The 23,582-nt window shown below is 45.3% G+C and overlaps 1 long non-coding RNA gene across 1 annotated transcript; it reads left to right on the top strand.

Annotated features, from left to right (window-relative positions):
* The first annotated feature begins 225 nt into the window (after positions 1 to 225).
* Positions 226 to 964, top strand: LOC134943786 (uncharacterized). The gene is made up of 2 exons (XR_010181753.1): positions 226 to 300; positions 720 to 964. It is a non-coding gene; the product is annotated as an uncharacterized LOC134943786 (long non-coding RNA).
* Positions 965 to 23,582: the final 22,618 nt, after the last annotated feature.

Here is a 23,582-nt window from a genome sequence, read left to right as displayed (position 1 = left end):
AGTTTCTGACATCAATTATGTGATTATTTATCTATGTATTGTTATTGGATTTGCATCACTAATACTGCTTAATATTGGTGGTTTGTCTGGGCACCGTGAATTTTAACTATGTACCTCAACTATTATAGTCTGATGACACTTTGTTGTAATTATAAGAGGAAGACTGCTTTTTAGCAGGAATTTTTGTATGTTATTCACATATCTCTCATTCTGTTGTTTTTTCAAAGGTGAAAGTGAGAATTTATCCTTCTATTGTATTGGTCCATTGGTCACCAGTAAGAAAATAAATCATCCTTACTGGTATTTATGTTTTTCAGATTTTGTACTTGTTGAACCCTATACGTGAGTCAGTAACTGATGGCCATTTAGTATTGCAATAATTAATCGTGTACATACAATATTTTTTTGGGCATTTGTTGATGCCATATTCAGATCACGTCTGAGATTTGCTTCTGATGGATTTTTTTATACCAATTGGTATATATAAGTCACACTTAATTTAAGACACTATCATAAAATAGATCCATAATTGGAATCCGCTTCTTTCCGATTTTATAATTGCTGACAGAACTGAAATAGAGGGATGGCTATCCTTATATATTTTTAAGTCAATTTGGTATGCATTGTAATAGGAACATATTTTTGAAAATGAATAATAATAAATTGGGTGTATTAAACCCTAATTCCAACTCCTTCCTCTTTGCCTATTTTTCTCTCAGCCTTAAAGCACTAAACCCCTGACGAAGTCATAGTGACGAAATGCGTAGGGTTCACCAATCGAATTCATTTGTGTCGCTGTGTTGAAAACCTCCACCTAGAGCTCACACATTTGTTAAGGTGAGGGGAGATTTATGCCATCTTCTGTACCTTGACATTTATGAGAATCGGACTGGTGTTGCAATATTTTGTGTCATTTTTTAAAACTAAATGCTAAACAAATAAAATGTCATTGTTTGACCATTAATGGTTATCATCTTTTGTGGTGTTTTTTTAGTGAGAGGGTTTCATTCTAGGGTACTCCGTATCTGGTTTGCCAAAATAAAGTCTTTGGTACACCGAACTAACAATTGGCCTATGCAGGCGAATTAATCTGTAACTTCGTCTGACAACGAATGTACAGCCATATATATATATTAGTGCACTGGTATACCATTTATGTATATATATATATATATATATATATATATATACACTGCTCACAAAAATAAAGGGAACACTAAAATAACACATCCTAGATCTGAGTGAATGAAATATTCTTTTCTCTGACGTCCTAGTGGATGCTGGGAACTCCGTAAGGACCATGGGGAATAGCGGGCTCCGAAGGAGGCTGGGCACTCTAGAAAGATTTCAGACTACCTGGTGTGCACTGGCTCCTCCCACTATGACCCTCCTCCAAGCCTCAGTTAGAATTCGTGCCCGGCCGAGGTTGGATGCACACTAGGGGCTCTCCTGAGCTCTTAGAAAGAATAGACTTAGGTTTTTTATTTTCAGTGAGACCTGCTGGCAACAGGCTCACTGCAGCGAGGGACTAAGGGGAGAAGAAGCGAACTCGCCTGCTTGCAGCCGGATTGGGCTTCTTAGGCTACTGGACACCATTAGCTCCGAAGGGATCGACCGCAGGCCCAGTCCTTGGTGTTCGGTCCCGGAGCCGCGCCGCCGTCCCCCTTACAGAGCCAGAAGCAAGAAGATGGTCCGGAAAATCGGCGGCATGAAGACTCTGTCTTCACCAAGGTAGCGCACAGCACTGCAGCTGTGCGCCATTGCTCCTCTCACACTTCACACTCCGGTCACTGAGGGTGCAGGGCGCTGGGGGGGGGCGCCCTGAGGCAGCAATAATAACACCTTGGCTGGCTAAAATACCTCAATATATAACCCCAGAGGCTATATATGAGGTAAATACCCCTGCCAGAATTCCATAAAAAGCGGGAGAATAGGCCGCGAAAAAGGGGCGGAGCCTATCTCCTCAGCACACTGGCGCCATTTTTCCCTCACAGCTCGGCTGGAAGGAAGCTCCCTGGCTCTTCCCTGCAATATACAGTAACAGTAAGAGGGAAAAGAGAGGGGGGGCATTAAATTTGGCAATATATATACATATATTATATGAAAAGCAGCTATTAGAGACATAACTCAGTTAGTCCCTGTATATATATATATAGCGCTCTGGTGTGTGCTGGCATACTCTCACTCTGTCCCCCCAAAGGGCTTTTTGTGGGTCCTGTCCTCTGTTGAGCATTCCCTGTGTGTGTGGGGTGTGTCGGTACGGCTGTGTCGACATGTTTGATGAGGATAATGAGGTGGAGGCGGAGCAGATGCATTTTGAAGGGACGTCACCCCCTGCGGGGCAGACACCCGAGTGGATGAACTTATGGAAAGAAATGAGTGCACGTATAGATTCTTTACATAAGAAATTTGACGACATGCCAAATGTGGGACAGCCGGGATCTCAGCTCGTGCCTGTCCAGGTGCCTCAGGGGTCGTCAGGGGCTCTAAAACGCCCGCTACCTCAGTTTGCAGACCCGGATGTCGACACGGATACTGATAACAGTGTCGACGACGATGAGCCAAACCTAATGCCTGTCAGGGCCATTCACTGCATGATTGAGGCAATGAAAGAGGTGTTAAACATTTCTGATTTACATCCAGGTACCACAAAAAAGGGTATTATGTTTGGGGAGAAAAAACTACCCGTAGTTTTTCCCCCATCAGATGAACTAAATGAAGTGTGTGAAGAAGCGTGGCTTTTCCCTGATAAAAAATTTGTAATTCCTAAGAAGGTACTAATGGCGTTCCCTTTCCCGCCAGAGGATAGGTCACGTTGGGAAACACCACCTAGGGTGGATAAAGCGCTCACACGTTTGTCAAAAAAGGTGGCACTACCCTCTCAGGATACGGCCGCCCTTAAGGAGCCTGCTGATAGAAAGCAGGAGGCAATCCTGAAGTCTGTATACACACACTCAGGCATTATACTTAGACCAGCTATTGCGTCAGCTTGGATGTGCAGTGCTGCCGCTGCATGGTCAGAAAAACTGTCAGAAAATATTGATACACTAGACAGAGACACTATTCTGCTAACGATTGACCATATAAAAGATTCAGTCTTATATATGAGAGATGCACAGAGGGAAATTTGCCGGCTGGCATCTAAAGTAAGTGCATTGTCTATCTCTGCTAGGAGATGCTTATGGACTCGTCAGTGGACGGGAGATGCAGATTCCAAGAGGCACATGGAAGTTTTGCCTTATAAAGGGGAGGAATTATTTGGGGATGGTCTCTCCGACCTAGTTTCCACAGCAACGTCTGGGAAGTCAGCATTTTTACCCCATGTTCCCTCACAGCCTAAGAAGGCGCCATTTTATCAGGTTCAGTCCTTTCGGACCCAGAAAAGCAAGCGTGGAAAAGGAGGGTCTTTTCTGTCTAGAGGCAGAGGTAGGGGAAAAAGGCTGCAACAGACAGCAGGTTCCCAGGAACAAAAGTCCTCCCCCGCTTCCTCTTCCAAGTCCGCCGCATGACGGTGGGGCTCCACAGGTGGAGCCAGGTACGGTGGGGGCCCGCCTCAGAAATTTCAGCGATCAGTGGGCTCGCTCACAGGTGGATCGCTGGATCCTTCAAGTAGTATCTCAGGGATACATGCTGGAATTCGAGGCGGCTCCACCCCACCGGTTCCTAAAATCTGCCTTGCCGATTGCTCCCTCAGACAGGGAGGCGGTGCTAGCGGCAATTCACAAGCTGTATTCCCAGCAGGTGATAATCAAGGTACCCCTACTTCAACAAGGCCGGGGTTACTATTCCACACTATTTGTGGTACCGAAGCCGGACGGTTCGGTGAGACCCATTTTAAATTTGAAATCCTTGAACATGTACATAAAAAAATTCAAGTTCAAGATGAAATCGCTCAGGGCGGTTATTGCAAGCCTGGACGAGGGGGATTACATGGTTTCCCTGGACATCAAGGATGCTTACCTGCATGTCCCCATTTACCATCCTCACCAGGAGTACCTCAGATTTGTGGTACAGGATTGCCATTACCAATTCCAGACGCTGCCGTTTGGACTCTCCACGGCACCAAGGGTATTTACCAAGGTTATGGCGGAAATGATGATACTCCTTCGAAGAAAGGGAGTTTTAATTATCCCGTACTTGGACGATCTCCTAATAAAGGCACGGTCCAAAGAACAGTTGTTGGTGGGAGTAGCACTATCTCAGGAAGTGCTGAACCAGCACGGCTGGATTCTGAATATCCCAAAGTCACAGCTGGTCCCGACGACACGTCTACTGTTCCTGGGGATGATTCTGGACACAGTCCAGAAAAAAGTGTTTCTCCCGGAGGAGAAAGCCAGGGAGTTGTCTTCTCTAGTCAGAGACCTCCTGAAACCAAAACAGGTATCGGTGCATCACTGCACGTGGGTCTTGGGAAAGATGGTAGCTTCTTACGAAGCAATTCCATTCGGCAGGTTCCATGCCAGAATCTTTCAGTGGGACCTGTTGGACAAGTGGTCCGGATCGCATCTTCAGATGCATCGCTTGATAACCCTGTCTGCAAGAACCAGGGTGTCTCTTCTGTGGTGGCTGCAGAGTGCTCATCTTCTGGAGGGTCGCAGATTCGGCATTCAGGACTGGGTCCTGGTGACCACGGATGCCAGCCTGCGAGGCTGGGGGGCAGTTAAAAAGGGAAGAAACTTCCAAGGACTATGGACAAGTCAGGAGACTTCCCTTCACATAAATATTCTGGAACTAAGGGCCATCTACAATGCCCTAAGTCAAGCAAAATCCCTGCTCCTACACCAGCCGGTGCTGATCCAGTCAGACAACATCACGGCAGTCGCCCATGTGAATCGACAGGGCGGCACAAGAAGCAGGATGGCAATGACAGAAGTCTTCCAAATGATTGTACATCAGTGGGGTCGTCCACAGGTGGACATGATGGCGTCCCGCCTAAACAAAAAACTAGAGAGGTATTGCGCCAGGTCAAGAGACCCTCAAGCGATAGCTGTGGACGCTCTGGTGACACCGTGGGTGTACCAGTCAGTTTATGTGTTCCCTCCGCTGCCTCTCATACCAAAGGTATTGAGAATAATAAGAAAGCGAGGAGTAAACACAATTCTCGTGGTTCCGGATTGGCCAAGAAGAACATGGTACCCGGAACTTCAAGAGATGATCTCAGAGGACCCGTGGCCTCTGCCGCTAAGACAAGACCTGCTACAGCAGGGGCCCTGTCTGTTCCAAGACTTACCGCGGCTGCGTTTGACGGCATGGCGGTTGAACGCCGGATCCTGAAAGAAAAAGGCATTCCGGAGGAAGTCATTCCTACGCTTATTAAAGCCAGGAAAGAGGTTACAGCAAATCATTATCACCGCATATGGCGGAAATATGTTGCATGGTGTGAGGCCGAAAAGGCCCCAACTGAGGAATTTCAACTAGGTCGATTTCTGCATTTCCTGCAAGCAGGAGTGAATATGGGCCTAAAACTGGGTTCCATTAAGGTACAGATCTCGGCTCTATCAATTTTCTTTCAGAAAGAACTAGCTTCAGTACCTGAAGTTCAGACATTTGTAAAGGGAGTGCTGCATATTCAGCCCCCATATGTGCCTCCTGTGGCACCTTGGGATCTCAACGTGGTGTTGAGTTTCTTTAAATCACATTGGTTTGAACCACTAAAAACCGTGGATCTGAAATATCTCACGTGGAAGGTGGTCATGTTATTGGCCTTGGCTTCTGCCAGGCGAGTATCAGAATTGGCGGCTTTGTCTTATAAAAGCCCTTATCTGATTTTCCATATGGATAGGGCAGAATTGAGGACTCGTCCCCAGTTTCTCCCTAAGGTGGTGTCAGCGTTTCATTTGAACCAGCCTATTGTGGTGCCTGCGGCCACTAGGGACTTGGAGGACTCCAAGTTGTTAGACGTGGTCAGGGCCCTGAAAATATATGTTTCCAGGACGGCTGGAGTCAGAAAATCTGACTCGCTGTTTATCCTATATGCACCCAACAAGCTGGGTGCTCCTGCTTCTAAGCAGACTATTGCTCGTTGGATTTGTAGTAGAATTCAACTTGCACATTCTGTGGCAGGCCTGCCACAGCCAAAATCTGTCAATGCCCATTCCACAAGGAAGGTGGGCTCATCTTGGGCGGCTGCCCGAGGGGTCTCGGCTTTACAACTTTGCCGAGCTGCTACTTGGTCAGGGGCAAACACGTTTGCAAAATTCTAAAAATTTGATACCCTGGCTGAGGAGGACCTGGAGTTCTCTCATTCGGTGTTGCAGAGTCATCCGCACTCTCCCGCCCGTTTGGGAGCTTTGGTATAATCCCCATGGTCCTTACGGAGTTCCCAGCATCCACTAGGACGTCAGAGAAAATAAGAATTTACTCACCGGTAATTCTATTTCTCGTAGTCCGTAGTGGATGCTGGGCGCCCATCCCAAGTGCGGTTTATCTGCAATACTTGTACATAGTTATTGTTAACTAAATCGGGTTATTGTTGAGCCATCTGTTGAGAGGCTCAGTTGTTTCATACTGTTAACTGGGTTTCATATCACGAGTTGTACGGTGTGATTGGTGTGGCTGGTATGAGTCTTACCCGGGATTCAAAATCCTTCCTTATTGTGTACGCTCGTCCGGGCACAGTATCCTAACTGAGGCTTGGAGGAGGGTCATAGTGGGAGGAGCCAGTGCACACCAGGTAGTCTGAAATCTTTCTAGAGTGCCCAGCCTCCTTCGGAGCCCGCTATTCCCCATGGTCCTTACGAAGTTCCCAGCATCCACTACGGACTACGAGAAATAGAATTACCGGTGAGTAAATTCTTATTATTAAATACTTTGTTCTTTACATAGATGAATGTGCTGACAACAAAATCACACAAATATTATCAATGGAAATCAAATTTATTAACCCATGGAGGTCTGGATTTGGAGTCACCCTCAAAATTAAAGTAGAAAAACACACTACAGGCTGATCCAACTTTGATGTAATGTCCTTAAAACAAGTCAAAATGAGGCTCAGTAGTGTGTGTGGCCTCCACGTGCCTGTATGACCTCCCTACAACCCACACAAGTGGCTCAGGTAGTGCAGCTCATCCAGGATGGCACATCAATGCGAGCTGTGGCAAGATTTGCTGTGTCTGTCAGCGTAGTGTCCAGAGCATGGAGGCGCTACCAGGAGACAGGCCAGTACATCAGGAGACGTGGAGGAGGCCGTAGGAGGGCAACAACCCAGCAGCAGGACCGCTACCTCCGCCTTTGTGCAAGGAGGAACAATAGGAGCACTGCCATAACCCTGCAAAATGACCTCCAGCAAGCCACAAATGTGCATGTGTCTACTCAAACGATCAGAAACAGACTCCATGAGGGTGGTATGAGGGCCAGACATCCACAGGTGGGGGTTGTGCTTACAGCCCAAAACCGTGCAGGATGTTTGGCATTTGCCAGAGAACTCCAAGATTGGCAAATTCGCCACTGGCGCCCTGTGCTCTTCACAGATGAAACAGGTTCTCACTGAGCACATGTGACAGACGTGACAGAGTCTGGAGACGCCAAGGAGAACGTTCTGCTGCCTGCAACATCCTCCAGCATGACCGGTTTGGCAGTGGGTCAGTAATGGTGTGGGGTGGCATTTCTTTGGGGGGCCGCACAGCCCTCCATGTGCTCGCCAGAGGTAGCCTGACTGCCATTAGGTACCGAGATGAGTTCCTCAGACCCCTTGTGAGACCATATGCTGGTGCAGTTGGCCCTGGGTTCCTCCTAATGCAAGACAATGCTAGACCTCATGTGGCTGGAGTGTGTCAGCAGTTCCTGCAAGACGAAGGCATTGATGCTATGGACTGGCCCGCCTGTTCCCCAGACCTGAATCCAATTGAGCACATCTGGGACATCATGTCTCGCTCCATCCACCAACGCTACGTTGCACCACAGACTGTCCAGGAGTTGGCGGATGCTTTAGTCCAGGTCTGGGAGGAGATCCCTCAGGAGACCATCCGCCACCTCATCAGGAGCATGCCCAGACGTTGTAGGGAGGTCATACAGGCACGTGGAGGCCACACACACTACTGAGCCTCATTTTGACTTGTTTTAAGGACATTACATCAAAGTTGGATCAGCCTGTAGTGTGTTTTTCCACTTTAATTTTGAGGGTGACTCCAAATCCAGACCTCCATGGGTTAATAAATTTGATTTCCATTGATAATTTTTGTGTGATTTTGTTGTCAGCACATTCAACTATGTAAAGAACAAAGTATTTAATAAGAATATTTCATTCATTCAGATCTAGGATGTGTTATTTTAGTGTTCCCTTTATTTTTTTGAGCAGTATATATATATATATATGTATATATATATATATATATATATATATATATATATATATATATTTTAGCAAATGATGGGGTAAAACAATGGCCAGCAAAGTGTGGACCAGGAGTTGGCAGTAGGGTGAGGTTGGGGCTGCTTTGGTGGTCTCGAGGCATTCGGATTGGCACATGCAATGAAGGGGGCAATGATGTGATGAAGGGGGGGGGGGGGGGCAATAATGTGCCTAGGGGCAGCCTAACCCCTAAATTTGGCCCAGGTTGTTGATAGTTAAAACTACATATGAGTGGCGTGGTTTTGCTGACAGAATCCATTCTGGTGCTGATCAGGAATGGACCATGGGCCTAAATCAAGGTTGGAAGCAAAGCAAAATTTTCCTCTAATGGGAGAAATAATGTAGCACTGCGGGGGGAGAGGGGCAGATATAACAAGTGCAGAGAGAGTTAGATTTGGGTGGGGTGTATTCAAACTGAAATCCTAATTGCAGTGTAAAAATAAAGCATCCAGTATTTACCCTGCTCAGAAACAATATAACCCACCCATATCTAATTCTCTCTGCACACGTTATATCCCCCCCCCCCCCCCCCCCTTTCAGCCTGCCAGAGGAAGATTTTGATTTTGCAATCAACCTTGAATTAGTTCCCATGTTAGCTAGAAGTTTTCCAGGCTTGTTACCCCAATGGAAACAACAGGGTCTGTTTGGTGCACAATGTCTCATAAAGCATTTTAACATCAGCAAAGGCCTGTGCTGTGGTATCTGCTGAGTCTAAAAACATCACAGCATTAGCCTCCAACAATTCCACATTAAGGGTTGGAACCTTTGGCATTAGGCCTTGCGTTTATGAGACACACAAGCAATTATACGGTCAAGTAACACCGCCTTGGGCACTTGCCAGAGTAATTGATGTCTTGTGAATGGTCAATATTCCAAGGAAGAGAGAGGGGTCGCACAGACATTAATTTTAATAGATTATGTTCGTGTATTATTTTACGTCCTTTCCCTTTATTCAATAATGCATTTGTATGCCTTTTATTGGGAGGTGCTCCAGGGATATCATAACTATAGGAAGTCAAAAAAAGAAAGAATTCCCTATGTTGGGCACACTCGGACTGTGTTATTTTCATAAAGTCAAATATCTATCATGATAGATGACCACTAATCTAAAATATAGCTTTTATTGAAATCTTTAAAACATAGGCGAAATATGGTGCACGTGAATAAATTGTGAAAACATAATAAAGTGAATTTAAAAAGCTTGGCCACTGTAATTGTTGTGTTTCTTCACTGTCTCCAGTGTCTGAACAATGTTGCAATATCTGTAGCAATGCTAGTTGCCTTATGTCTGATATTGATACCTTTGTATCTAGGAGTGAAATGCTCCTATTACAGTTTCAATATGCCACCACTATTATGATTTTTTTGATTTTTGCAGTGTGCGCATCACTGACTAATTATACTTAGGTGGTGGATCATACTTTAAGTGCCTCCTGTTGTTAGGAATTCGCTGCTCCTAGGAGGATTCCCTGTGCTGCTGCTTCCTATATATGAAGCCTGAATTTATGATTTATTCAGGATGTCATTAATCTTATTAGTGATTTGTGTATCACCACCAAATATACATATGCGTGACGTATGGGGAAATTTTATATATCACATCCCACATACAGTTTTTCATGTACTGCTGACCTTAGAGCATTTGTTTTATATAATATAATTTTTTTGTTAGAGTTGACAACGCTCTTTTTTTGTGTGGTTATAATCCACACTTATTGATTTATCTGTCAGCACCTATTGCACACACGTGTGTAATATGTATTAAAGGTTCTATGACACTTTCATATATATATTTTCCATAGAGTTTTCATTTACTGTACATAGTGGGAGATTGATTCAGAAACACTATATGCACACAATGGGAGATTAGTTCTGAAACACTACCTGTATTCCCCTCCTCTTACATATAGTGTAACATCCCCTTGTGATTTATCCCCTCAATAGCGCACTGATCACAATTCCCACACTGGGATATATATATAGGTATATGCCCAATTATCGGGGCCCCACATTTAGTAACTGCAAAATGCAGCTCTGTTGTCCCGCAGCGTTCTATTTAGTAACGCCGCGCGTGTCAGCTGGAAGCCGCTAGCCGCGGCTCTCCTGTGTGGAAGCGCCCGACTGACTCAGTGCGGTGGGAGGGCTGTTTGCGGTGCAGTGTGCACCCGGTTATGTCCTATACTAGGAGCAGCACCTAATCCATTACACGGGCACAATTTTCTAACAGACTGGTAACATTAATTGTATATATACAGTGGCTAGGCTGAATGATGGAAAGGACACATGATGGTTGTGTCCGATCCCCTAACGATCGTTTCGCATCTGCTTAATCATAGGAAACCCGATTTCCGGGTTTGAGGGAAATATATCCCCTGTCTCAGTCTCTCATTCGCCAACCATTTTGATTGACAGGTCCATTAGCCTATCCATAATTCTTGATGTGATATCTCAATATTCTAGTTTTATTTCTTAATCGCTGATTCTTAAATCGAAGTTACTGGAGCAGAGTGATCTTGGGCTAATCCTCTCCCTGTTTGGATAATTTCCATCTATATTTCATACTCTCCCATTCCCTCTTGTTTTTATTAGAAGGTTCTAGATATTTCTAACATATATTTAAAATGGAACACATAAAATACAGTATGATGTAACTCTAATTAATCTGGGTTCTAGTGTAGTCAGATGGGGATTTATTAGATTAATTCTTTTAGCTGGAGATTATCTCCATTTATGCAGATTTTGTCATTCTGTATACACTTTGAATTCCAATTCATTGGTAGAGTGCTTGTTATAGCTCACTTGCACAGGGAGCCATACCTCATTTGTATGTTGCTCTTTACCCCTTGTTTCAGAGGTATCAGTTTAAATTGATTTTTGGATAAAAGATATTATTTAAATTATGTATCAATGCTTTCATTCCTGTCTAATTCTCTATCTGGAGATCTTTTATTTTCTGTATCATTGGCAGGCTAATGGGTAGATGTATCTATTCTATTTATCATTCATAGATTTTGTGCTTAGGTTATAGATGCCTAGTACTGGGTTTATATTGCTTAGAGAGCCTTTCATTCCCTTTTCATAATTGATCAATATGGTGGTGGATTAGTGAATTATGTCTTCTGTGCATTGTGATATGAGGGATTGGTTGTTCCTTATTGTGACATGTCTCTAATAATTCTTGTGAAGCTGTCATGTATTTGATAGTGCCAATTTTGTCTTAGTATGTTCTTGTGAATATCATTCATATACTGTTCATAAAAGGTGAATTAATGTGAAACTGCAAACAATCTCAAGTGAAAGTGAGAATTATCAAACTAATAAAATTAGTTATTAGTTTGATAATTCTCACTTTCACTTGAGATTGTTTGCAGTTTCACATTAATTCACCTTTTATGAACAGTATATGAATGATATTCACAAGAACATACTAAGACAAAATTGGCACTATCAAATACATGACAGCTTCACAAGAATTATTAGAGACATGTCACAATAAGGAACAACCAATCCCTCATATCACAATGCACAGAAGACATAATTCACTAATCCACCACCATATTGATCAATTATGAAAAGGGAATGAAAGGCTCTCTAAGCAATATAAACCCAGTACTAGGCATCTATAACCTAAGCACAAAATCTATGAATGATAAATAGAATAGATACATCTACCCATTAGCCTGCCAATGATACAGAAAATAAAAGATCTCCAGATAGAGAATTAGACAGGAATGAAAGCATTGATACATAATTTAAATAATATCTTTTATCCAAAAATCAATTTAAACTGATACCTCTGAAACAAGGGGTAAAGAGCAACATACAAATGAGGTATGGCTCCCTGTGCAAGTGAGCTATAACAAGCACTCTACCAATGAATTGGAATTCAAAGTGTATACAGAATGACAAAATCTGCATAAATGGAGATAATCTCCAGCTAAAAGAATTAATCTAATAAATCCCCATCTGACTACACTAGAACCCAGATTAATTAGAGTTACATCATACTGTATTTTATGTGTTCCATTTTAAATATATGTTAGAAATATCTAGAACCTTCTAATAAAAACAAGAGGGAATGGGAGAGTATGAAATATAGATGGAAATTATCCAAACAGGGAGAGGATTAGCCCAAGATCACTATGCTCCAGTAACTTCGATTTAAGAATCAGCGATTAAGAAATAAAACTAGAATATTGAGATATCACATCAAGAATTATGGATAGGCTAATGGACCTGTCAATCAAAATGGTTGGCGAATGAGAGACTGAGACAGGGGATATATTTCCCTCAAACCCGGAAATCGGGTTTCCTATGATTAAGCAGATGCGAAACGATCGTTAGGGGATCGGACACAACCATCATGTGTCCTTTCCATCATTCAGCCTAGCCACTGTATATATACAATTAATGTTACCAGTCTGTTAGAAAATTGTGCCCGTGTAATGGATTAGGTGCTGCTCCTAGTTTAGGACATAACCGGGTGCACACTGCACCGCAAACAGCCCTCCCACCGCACTGAGTCAGTCGGGCGCTTCCACACAGGAGAGCCGCGGCTAGCGGCTTCCAGCTGACACGCGCGGCGTTACTAAATAGAACGCTGCGGGACAACAGAGCTGCATTTTGCAGTTACTAAATGTGGGGCCCCGATAATTGGGCATATACCTATATATATATCCCAGTGTGGGAATTGTGATCAGTGCGCTATTGAGGGGATAAATCACAAGGGGATGTTACACTATATGTAAGAGGAGGGGAATACAGGTAGTGTTTCAGAACTAATCTCCCATTGTGTGCATATAGTGTTTCTGAATCAATCTCCCACTATGTACAGTAAATGAAAACTCTATGGAAAATATATATATGAAAGTGTCATAGAACCTTTAATACATATTACACACGTGTGTGCAATAGGTGCTGACAGATAAATCAATAAGTGTGGATTATAACCACACAAAAAAAGAGCGTTGTAAACTCTAACAAAAAAATTATATTATATAAAACAAATGCTCTAAGGTCAGCAGTACATGAAAAACTGTATGTGGGATGTGATATATAAAATTTCCCCATACGTCACGCATATGTATATTTGGTGGTGATACACAAATCACTAATAAGATTAATGACATCCTGAATAAATCATAAATTCAGGCTTCATATATAGGAAGCAGCAGCACAGGGAATCCTCCTAGGAGCAGCGAATTCCTAACAACAGGAGGCACTTAAAGTATGATCCACCACCTAAGTATAATTAGTCAGTGATGCGCACACTGCAAAAATCAAAAAAATCATAATAGTGGTGGCATATTGAAACTGTAATAGGAGCATTTCACTCCTAGATACAAAGGTATCAATATCAGACATAAGGCAACTAGCATTGCTACAGATATTGCAACATTGTTCAGACACTGGAGACAGTGAAGAAACACAACAATTACAGTGGCCAAGCTTTTTAAATTCACTTTATTATGTTTTCACAATTTATTCACGTGCACCATATTTCGCCTATGTTTTAAAGATTTCAATAAAAGCTATATTTTAGATTAGTGGTCATCTATCATGATAGATATTTGACGTTATGAAAATAACACAGTCCGAGTGTGCCCAACATAGGGAATTTTTTTAAGAATGGTCAATATTGTCATCTAGATAATTAAAGAAATGGCATCTGTGCCTTAAAATCATCAGACCATGCCAAGTAAACAGGAAACCTCCAAATAAAAGTGGAATATAGTGGGGTTTGCAGATGCAAACCAAACCAAATAAGGGCAAGGCCAAATATAATTATATTCTCTATGCCTGAATCTGAAGACAAACTCAATTCTCTTCGTGGTATGGTTGGGGTGAAAGTAAAAGATATAGACCCCAGCCATAAGACGTTTGCATTCGATCCCCATTATTTATCTGGCCCCACTACTAAACCACACTTGCCTATCCTTTATGCCTGTCTGCCTACTCCCCTGCCTCTGAGTATGAAGTCCATTTCCTTCTCTCATCCTCTCCCCTTCCAGCTGCCCCTTTGATCTCATTTGCTCTCACTACCGTTATCTTACTCTGGATGCCTGCTCCCATATTGCTTAACTCTTCAGTCTGCCTCTCTCATCTGGTACCATCCTCTCCTTCTTCAAGCACATTCTTGTCACACCCATCAAAAAAAAAACATTTTGACCCAGAATCTTTCTCCAACTACTGCCCTGTAACTTTCCTTCCCTTTGCACCCAAGAGCCTTGAGCAGCTTTTTGATTCCACTCCTCCCACTCCCTTCTTGATGCACTTCAGTCTAGTTTCCACTCCCTCCACTCCACTTAAATGGAGGTCACTAATGATATTTTTACTCTCGACTCTTCCTCCTAGACCTCTCTGCAGCCTTTAACACGGTTTTCTTTCAGACATTTCAGTCCTTTGGTCTCTGTGACTTAGTCTTTTCCTTGTTGTCCTACATTGCAAATTGCTCCTCCTCTGACTCTATCCCCCTTTTCCATCTACCTGTTGGTGTTCCCAAAGGGTCTGGTCATGGCTCCATTTCTTTTTCCATACTCCTCGTCCCTTTGAGTTCCCAACAGTCCCTATATAGTACAACCTATATGCCGATGACAAGCAAATATACCTCTCCACCCCTGCCATCTCCTCCTGGATTCGCAGTACTTTCTTAAACTCAATATGTCAAAAAACAAACTTGTTGTATTCCCCTAATCCAGTACACCTTCATCTCCCCTACTCTCTATCTCTTGACAACACCACTCTCTCCTCTGTATCTCAAGTCTGCTGTCACGATTTCATACTTGAGATATTTGGGCATTTCCACCAGATATGTAGCATAGTGCCCCTGTGGCCGCAACTCCACCAACAATCAGGACGAGGAAGGGAATATTTTGTTGAGTCTCACGGGAGTGTAGTGCCAACAGTAATACATTTTATATGAGGTTTCTGAACTATAGAGATGGAGCATTTATCAATACCCTATCTCACATCTTCCTACGACTAGTCATCCGGGGGAGGTCCCAGATCTTTTTCCCATTCAGCCTCATGAAATCTCGGGGAGGGAAGGGCCACATCAAGGTAGATCAAAGTTGGGAGATTTATCCCTAAGTTAAGGGGCACTGTTTACAGAGATATTCAAAGGTTGTAAGGTCTCTAAGTATGGAGGCAGGTGGCAGGGAGCAAAGGAAATTACGGATTTAGAAATATTCAAAGGGGCTGAGTATGAGGGATGGTGACTCAATGTGAAGTTCTGCCAAGAACATCCATTGACCTTGTCTGGAAAAGTCTTTAGATCAACTGTGAGATCTTGTGATGGAAGACCTAGGGGGAAAAGTAGGGGGGTCTGTGGTTCCAGATAAAATTAATCAGGGCTTTTTGGACATTGCAAAGGAAGGTGGTATGGCCACAGGAAGGGTCTGATAAAGGTAAATCCACTTAGGTATAATCTTCATTTTGACGCATATGATCCTGCGAAGACACAAGATGATGAGGCGGCTCCAGGAGGTCATAAGCCTGAATTTTGGAGACTCTGACCTCATTTCTGAACACACTCCCTCTCCGATTCTCCACTGACCACCACCTTACCCACACGCAGTCACTTCCTCTGACTCTCACATCCAAGATTTTTCAGGTGTGGCCATTCCGCATTCTGCCCTAACTAGTAACTCCTAACCTGTGAGAACATCCTTCAAATATAGTTATCTGTATATGGAATAGGGGTTGTTACTTATATATGTAAAATGTGTGTACTTGTGTTCCTATGTTGAGTGCCTTATAAATAAAAGTTAATAATAATATTAAGTAGAGGACGGCATTTATGGGCTTGTGGTGCAAAGACAGGTTTGTTACTGGCACTACACTGTATCTCTTGTGGTCTTGGTCCTCACTACCCTACATCTCATATCTAATTTGTATGATCCTGATATGTCTTATGCTGAGTCTCCTGCTGTTTGTTCCCTCATAAACATGGAATCAGTGGCAGACCTACCGGAGACAATGGAATGGGGTGCCTTGACCAACTCTTCCTCCTCCGTTGTCCCATTTGTTTCCACCATATAACTCTCTAGAGCCAGAATCCCTCCTCTGGACTCGGAGTACAGAGAGGATCTTCAGTGCAGCATACAGCTAAGGGGTAGGTGCATTCCCCACCCTACTTCCCTCCTCCTAACCCTCTTACACACAAGGCGTGACCTGCTCCCTCAGCTCTGGAGGTGTGAGCAGTGTGAGCACGGAGCAGCAAACTGCAGACAGAAGGCCAGGTCCCTGTACCTAAAGGGGGTGGGATGTTTGGGTCTGGGTGTTGTAGTGTATGAGGGGGAAGGGTGTCTGGGTGTTGTAGTGTACAAAGGGGGGTGCCTAGATGTTGTAGTGCATGGGATGGGGGGGTGCCCTGGATATTCTAGTGCCTGGGTATTGTAGGGAATGAGGGGATGTGTCTAGGTGTTGTAGTGTATGATGGGAGTGCTTGGGTGTTGTAGTGCATGGGGGGCTCTGGGTGCTGCAGATGTAGAGTCTCCGGGTGTTGAAGTGTATGAGGGGGTGTCTGGGTGTTGTAGTGTATGAATGGGTGTGCCTAGATGTTGTAGTGCATTAGGGGGGGGAGCTGGTGCCTGGGTATTGTAGTGCCTGGGTATTGTAGTGCATGAGGGGATGTGTCTGGGTGTTGTAGTGTATGATGGGAGTGTCTGGGTTTTGTAGTGCATGGGGGCTCTGGGTGCTGCAGATGTATTGGTATTGGGGGTAATTCCAAGTTGATCGCAGCAGGAAATTTTTTAGCAGTTGGGCAAAACCATGTGCACTACAGGGGGGGGGGGGGGCAGATATAACATTTGCAGAGAGAGTTAGATTTGGGTTGGTTATTTTGTTTCTGTGCAGGGTAAATACTGGCTGCTTTATTATTACACTGCAATTTAGATTGCAGATTGAACTTAACACACCCAAATCTAAGGGGCCCTACTCACTGGCCGACCCGCCGCCGAGCTGCCCGACGGCGGATACGGCCGACGAGCGACCCGGCGGCGGGGGGGGGCAGTGACGGGGGGAGTGAAGTTTCTTCACTCCCCCCGTCACGCGGCTGCATTGAAGTGCAGGCAAATATGGACGAGATCGTCCATATTGGCCTGCATGCACAGCCGACGGGAGACCAGCGATGAACAAGCGCGGGGCCGCGCATCGTTCATCGCTGGAGTCTCCACACTGAAAGATATGAACGAGTTCTCGTTCATTTATGAACGAGATCGTTCATATCTTTCAAAAAATCGGCCAGTGTGTAGGGCCTATAACTCTCTCTGCAAATGTTATATCTGCCCCCCCTGCAGTGCACATGGTTTTGCCCAATTGCTATCAAAAATCCTGCTGCGATCAACTTGGAATTACCCCCAATGTATGGGGGTGGGTGTTGCTTTAGTGTTGGTAGTGAATGAAGGGCTAGGGGGCTTGTCTGAGTGCTGCAGAGGTGTTGGTACTAGTGAATGACAGGGGGGGGTGTCTTGGCTGGGTGTTGGTGGTAAATAAAAGTGGTGATTGGGTGCTTCTGGTGTGTCATTGCTGAATGGAGGAGGAGGGGATTCATTGGTGAATGAGGGGAGTGTCCGGATGCTGCAAAGGTGTTAATAATAAGATTTTAAACCTACCGGTAAATCTTTTTCTCTATCGTCCTAGTGGATGCTGGGGTTCCTGAAAGGACCATGGGGAATAGCGGCTCCGCAGGAGACAGGGCACAAAAAGTAAAGCTTTATGATCAGGTGGTGTGTACTGGCTCCTCCCCCTATGACCCTCCTCCAAGCCTCAGTTAGGTTTTTGTGCCCGTCCGAGAAGGGTGCAATCTAGGTGGCTCTCCTAAAGAGCTGCTTAGAAAAGTTTAGCTTAGGTTTTTTATTTTACAGTGAGTCCTGCTGGCAACAGGATCACTGCAACGAGGGACTTAGGGGAGAAGAAGTGAACTCACCTGCGTGCAGGATGGATTGGCTTCTTTGGCTACTGGACATTAGCTCCAGAGGGACGATCACAGGTACAGCCTGGATGGTCACCGGAGCCTCGCCGCCGGCCCCCTTGCAGATGCTGAAAAGAGAAGAAGGTCCAGAATCGGCGGCAGAAGACTCCTCAGTCTTCTTAAGGTAGCGCACAGCACTGCAGCTGTGCGCCATTGCTCTCAGCACACTTCACACGGCAGTCACTGAGGGTGCAGGGCGCTGGGGGGGGGGCGCCCTGGGAAGCAATGTAAACCTATTTTTTGGCATAAAATACCTCACATATAGCCTCCGGGGGCTATATGGAGATATTTAACCCCTGCCAGAATCCGTTAAAGAGCGGGAGACGAGCCCGCCGAAAAAGGGGCGGGGCCTATCTCCTCAGCACACAGCGCCATTTTCCTCACACAGCTCCGCTGGTCAGGAAGGCTCCCAGGCTCTCCCCTGCACTGCACTACAGAAACAGGGTAAAACAAGAGAGGGGGGGCAAAATTGTGGCAAAATTATATATATTAAAGCAGCTATATAGGGAGCACTTATTATAAGGCTATCCCTGTCATATATAGCGCTTTTGGTGTGTGCTGGCAAACTCTCCCTCTGTCTCCCCAAAGGGCTAGTGGGGTCCTGTCTTCTTTAAGAGCATTCCCTGTGTGTCTGCTGTGTGTCGGTATGTGTGTGTCGACATGTATGAGGACGATATTGGTGTGGAGGCGGAGCAATTGCCAAATATGGGGATGTCACCCCCTAGGGAGTCGACACCAGAATGGATGGCTTTATTTATGGAATTACGGGATAGTGTCAACACGCTAAAGCAGTCGTTTGACGACATGAGACGGCCGGACAATCAATCAGCACCTGTCCAGGCGCCTCAAACACCGTCAGGGGCTGTAAAACGCCCGTTACCTCAGTCGGTCGACACGGACCCAGACACAGGCACTGATTCCAGTGGCGACGGTGACGAATCAACCGTATTTTCCAGTAGGGCCACACGTTATATGATTTTGGCAATGAAGGAGGCGTTACATATTGCTGATACTACAGGTACCACAAAACAGGGTATTATGTAGGGTGTGAAAAAACTACCTATAGTTTTTCCTGAATCAGATGAATTAAATGAGGTGTGTGATGAAGCGTGGGTTGCCCCCGATAAAAAACTGCTAATTTCAAAGAAGTTATTGGCTTTATACCCTTTCCCGCCAGAGGTTAGGGCGCGCTGGGAAACACCTCCTAGGGTGGACAAGGCGCTCACACGCTTATCAAAACAAGTGGCGTTACCCTCTCCTGAGACGGCCGCACTTAAAGATCCAGCAGATAGGAGGATGGAAAATATCCAAAAAAGTATATACACACATACAGGTGTTATACTACGACCAGCTATAGCGACAGCCTGGATGTGCAGTGCTGGGGTAGCTTGGTCAGAGTCCCTGATTGAAAATATTGATACCCTGGATAGGGACAATGTTTTACTGTCTTTAGAGCAAATAAAGGATGCGTTTCTTTATATGCGTGATGCACAGAGGGATATTTGCACATTGGCATCACGGGTAAGTGCTATGTCCATTTCGGCCAGAAGAAGTTTATGGACGCGACAGTGGTCAGGTGATGCGGACTCAAAACGGCATATGGAAGTTTTGCCGTATAAAGGGGAGGAGTTATTTGGTGTTGGTCTATCGGATTGGGTGGCCACGGCTACAGCCGGGAAATCCACCTTTTTACCTCAAGTCACTCCCCAACAGAAAAAGACACCGACTTTTCAGCCGCAGCCCTTTCGTTCCTTTAAAAACAAGAGAGCAAAGGGATATTCATAAAGAAAGGGGGGGAGGGGGAGTAGCGACCAATGGTGTCTTAAAAACTCACAATAAAAGGTATAGAATATAAGAACAATTTATTCACATAAAATAGGGTATTCACATAAAATTTGTTGCATAAAAATAACAGGTCTCTTTAAAAAATGGGATAAAAACAATTTACACAGTTCTACGTATATTACCAGTTAAAAGAACAAATAAAAGAATTATAACTTAACTGGATGTAGGTCACTGTCAGGTTGCCCAACGCGTTTCGTCACACAGACTTCATCAAGGGGTCAATATTCATATCTGCCACGAGGCAGAGGAAAGGGGAAGAGACTGCAACAGGCAGCTCCTTCCCAGGAACAGAAGCCCTCCCCCGCTTCTACAAAAGCCTCAGCATGACGCTGGGGCTTCTCAAGCGGACTCGGGGGCGGTGGGGGGTCGTCTCAAGAATTTCAGCGCGCAGTGGGCTCACTCGCAGGTGGATCCCTGGATCCTGCAGATAATATCTCAGGGTTACAGGTTGGAACTAGAGACGTCTCCACCTCGCCGTTTCCTGAAGTCTGCTTTACCAACGTCCCCCTCCGACAGGGTGACGGTCTTGGAAGCCATTCACAAGCTGTACTCTCAGCAGGTGATAGTCAAGGTACCCCTTTTACAACAAGGAAAGGGGTATTATTCCACTCTATTGTGGTACCGAAGCCGGATGGCTCGGTAAGACCTATTCTAAATCTGAAATCCTTGAACCTGTACATAAAAAAGTTCAAGTTCAAGATGGAGTCACTCAGAGCGGTGATAGCGAACCTGGAAGAAGGGGACTTTATGGTATCCTTGGACATCAAGGATGCGTATCTCCACGTTCCAATTTACCCCTCACACCAGGGGTACCTCAGGTTCGTCGTACAGAACTGTCACTATCAGTTTCAGACGCTGCCGTTTGGATTGTCCACGGCACCTCGGGTCTTTACCAAGGTAATGGCCGAGATGATGATTCTTCTTCGAAGAAAAGGCGTATTAATTATCCCATACTTGGACGATCTCCTAATAAGGGCAAGGTCCAGAGAACAGCTAGAGATGGGACTAGCACTGTCTCAAGAAGTGCTAAAGCAGCACGGGTGGATTCTGAATATTCCAAAATCCCAGTTAATTCCGACAACACGTCTGCTGTTCTTAGGGATGATTCTGGACACGGTTCAGAAAAAGGTTTTTCTCCCGGAGGAAAAAGCCAAGGAGTTATCCGAACTTGTCAGGAACCTCCTAAAACCAGGAAAGGTGTCTGTACATCAATGCACAAGAGTCCTGGGAAAAATGGTGGCTTCTTACGAAGCAATTCCATTCGGCAGATTCCACGCAAGAGTTTTCCAGAGGGATCTGCTGGACAAATGGTCAGGGTCGCATCTTCAGATGCACCAGCGGATAACCCTGTCTCCAAGGACAAGGGTATCTCTTCTGTGGTGGTTGCAGAGTGCTCATCTATTGGAGGGCCGCAGATTCGGCATACAGGATTGGATCCTGGTGACCACGGACGCCAGCCTGAGAGGCTGGGGAGCAGTCACACAAGGAAGAAACTTCCAGGGCGTGTGGTCGAGCCTGGAAACGTCTCTTCACATAAACATTCTGGAACTAAGAGCAATCTACAATGCTCTAAGCCAGGCAGAACCTCTATTTCAAGGAAAACCGGTGTTGATCCAGTCGGACAACATCACGGCAGTCGCCCATGTAAACAGACAGGGCGGCACAAGAAGCAGGAGTGCAATGGCAGAAGCTGCAAGGATTCTTCGCTGGGCGGAGAATCATGTGATAGCACTGTCAGCAGTGTTCATCCCGGGAGTGGACAACTGGGAAGCAGACTTCCTCAGCAGACACGACCTTCACCCGGGAGAGTGGGGACTTCATCCAGAAGTTTTCCACATGCTTGTAACCCGTTGGGAAAGACCAATGGTGGACATGATGGCGTCTCGCCTCAACAAAAAACTGGACAGGTATTGCGCCAGGTCAAGAGATCCGCAGGCAATAGCTGTGGACGCGCTGGTAACGCCTTGGGTGTACCAGTCGGTGTATGTGTTTCCTCCTCTGCCTCTCATACCAAAAGTATTGAGAATTATACGGCAAAGAGGCGTAAGAACGATACTAGTGGCTCCGGATTGGCCAAGAAGGACTTGGTACCCGGAACTTCAAGAGATGATCACGGAGGATCCGTGGCCTCTACCTCTGAGAAGGGACCTGCTTCAGCAGGGTCCCTGTCTGTTTCAAGACTTACCGCGGCTGCGTTTGACGGCATGGCGGTTGAACGCCGGATCCTAAAGAGAAAAGGCATTCCGGAAGAAGTCATTCCTACCTTGATTAAAGCAAGGAAGGAAGTAACCGCGCAACATTATCACCGCATTTGGCGAAAATATGTTGCGTGGTGCGAGGATCGGAGTGCTCCGACGGAGGAATTTCAACTGGGTCGATTCCTACATTTCCTGCAATCAGGATTGTCTATGGGTCTCAAATTGGGATCTATTAAGGTTCAAATTTCGGCCCTGTCGATTTTCTTCCAGAAAGAATTGGCTTCAGTTCCTGAAGTCCAGACCTTTGTTAAGGGAGTACTGCATATACAGCCCCCTGTGGTGCCTCCAGTGGCACCGTGGGATCTCAATGTTGTTTTGGACTTTCTCAAATCTCATTGGTTTGAACCACTAAAAAATGTGGATTTGAAATATCTCACATGGAAAGTGACCATTCTACTAGCCCTGGCTTCGGCCAGGAGAGTGTCAGAACTGGCAGCTTTATCTTACAAAAGCCCATATCTGATTTTCCATTCGGACAGGGCAGAACTGCGGACTCGTCCGCATTTTCTCCCTAAGGTGGTGTCAGCATTTCATCTGAACCAGCCTATTGTAGTGCCTGCGGCTACAAGCGACTTGGAGGACTCCAAGTTGTTGGACGTTGTCAGAGCTTTAAAAATATACATTTCAAGGACAGCTGGAGTCAGGAAATCTGACTCACTGTTTATACTATATGCTCCCAACAAGTTGGGCGCTCCTGCGTCTAAGCAGACTATTGCGCGCTGGATTTGTAGTACGATTCAGCTTGCACATTCTGTGGCAGGCCTGCCACAGCCAAAATCGGTAAATGCCCACTCCACAAGGAAGGTGGGTTCTTCTTGGGCGGCTGCCCGAGGGGTCTCGGCATTACAACTCTGCCGAGCGGCTACGTGGTCGGGGGAGAACACGTTTGTAAAATTCTACAAATTTGATACCCTGGCTAAGGAGGACCTGGAGTTCTCTCATTCGGTGCTGCAGAGTCATCCGCACTCTCCCGCCCGTTTGGGAGCTTTGGTATAATCCCCATGGTCCTTTCAGGAACCCCAGCATCCACTAGGACGATAGAGAAAATAAGAATTTACTTACCGATAATTCTATTTCTCGGAGTCCGTAGTGGATGCTGGGCGCCCATCCCAAGTGCGGATTATCTGCAATAATTGTACATAGTTATTGTTACCTA

This window comes from Pseudophryne corroboree, chromosome 7 (genome assembly GCF_028390025.1).
Source record: "Pseudophryne corroboree isolate aPseCor3 chromosome 7, aPseCor3.hap2, whole genome shotgun sequence".
Classification (NCBI taxonomy): Eukaryota; Metazoa; Chordata; class Amphibia; order Anura; family Myobatrachidae; genus Pseudophryne; species Pseudophryne corroboree.
Note: the sequence above shows the minus strand (reverse complement) of the source record. Positions and strands in the feature narration are given on the sequence as shown.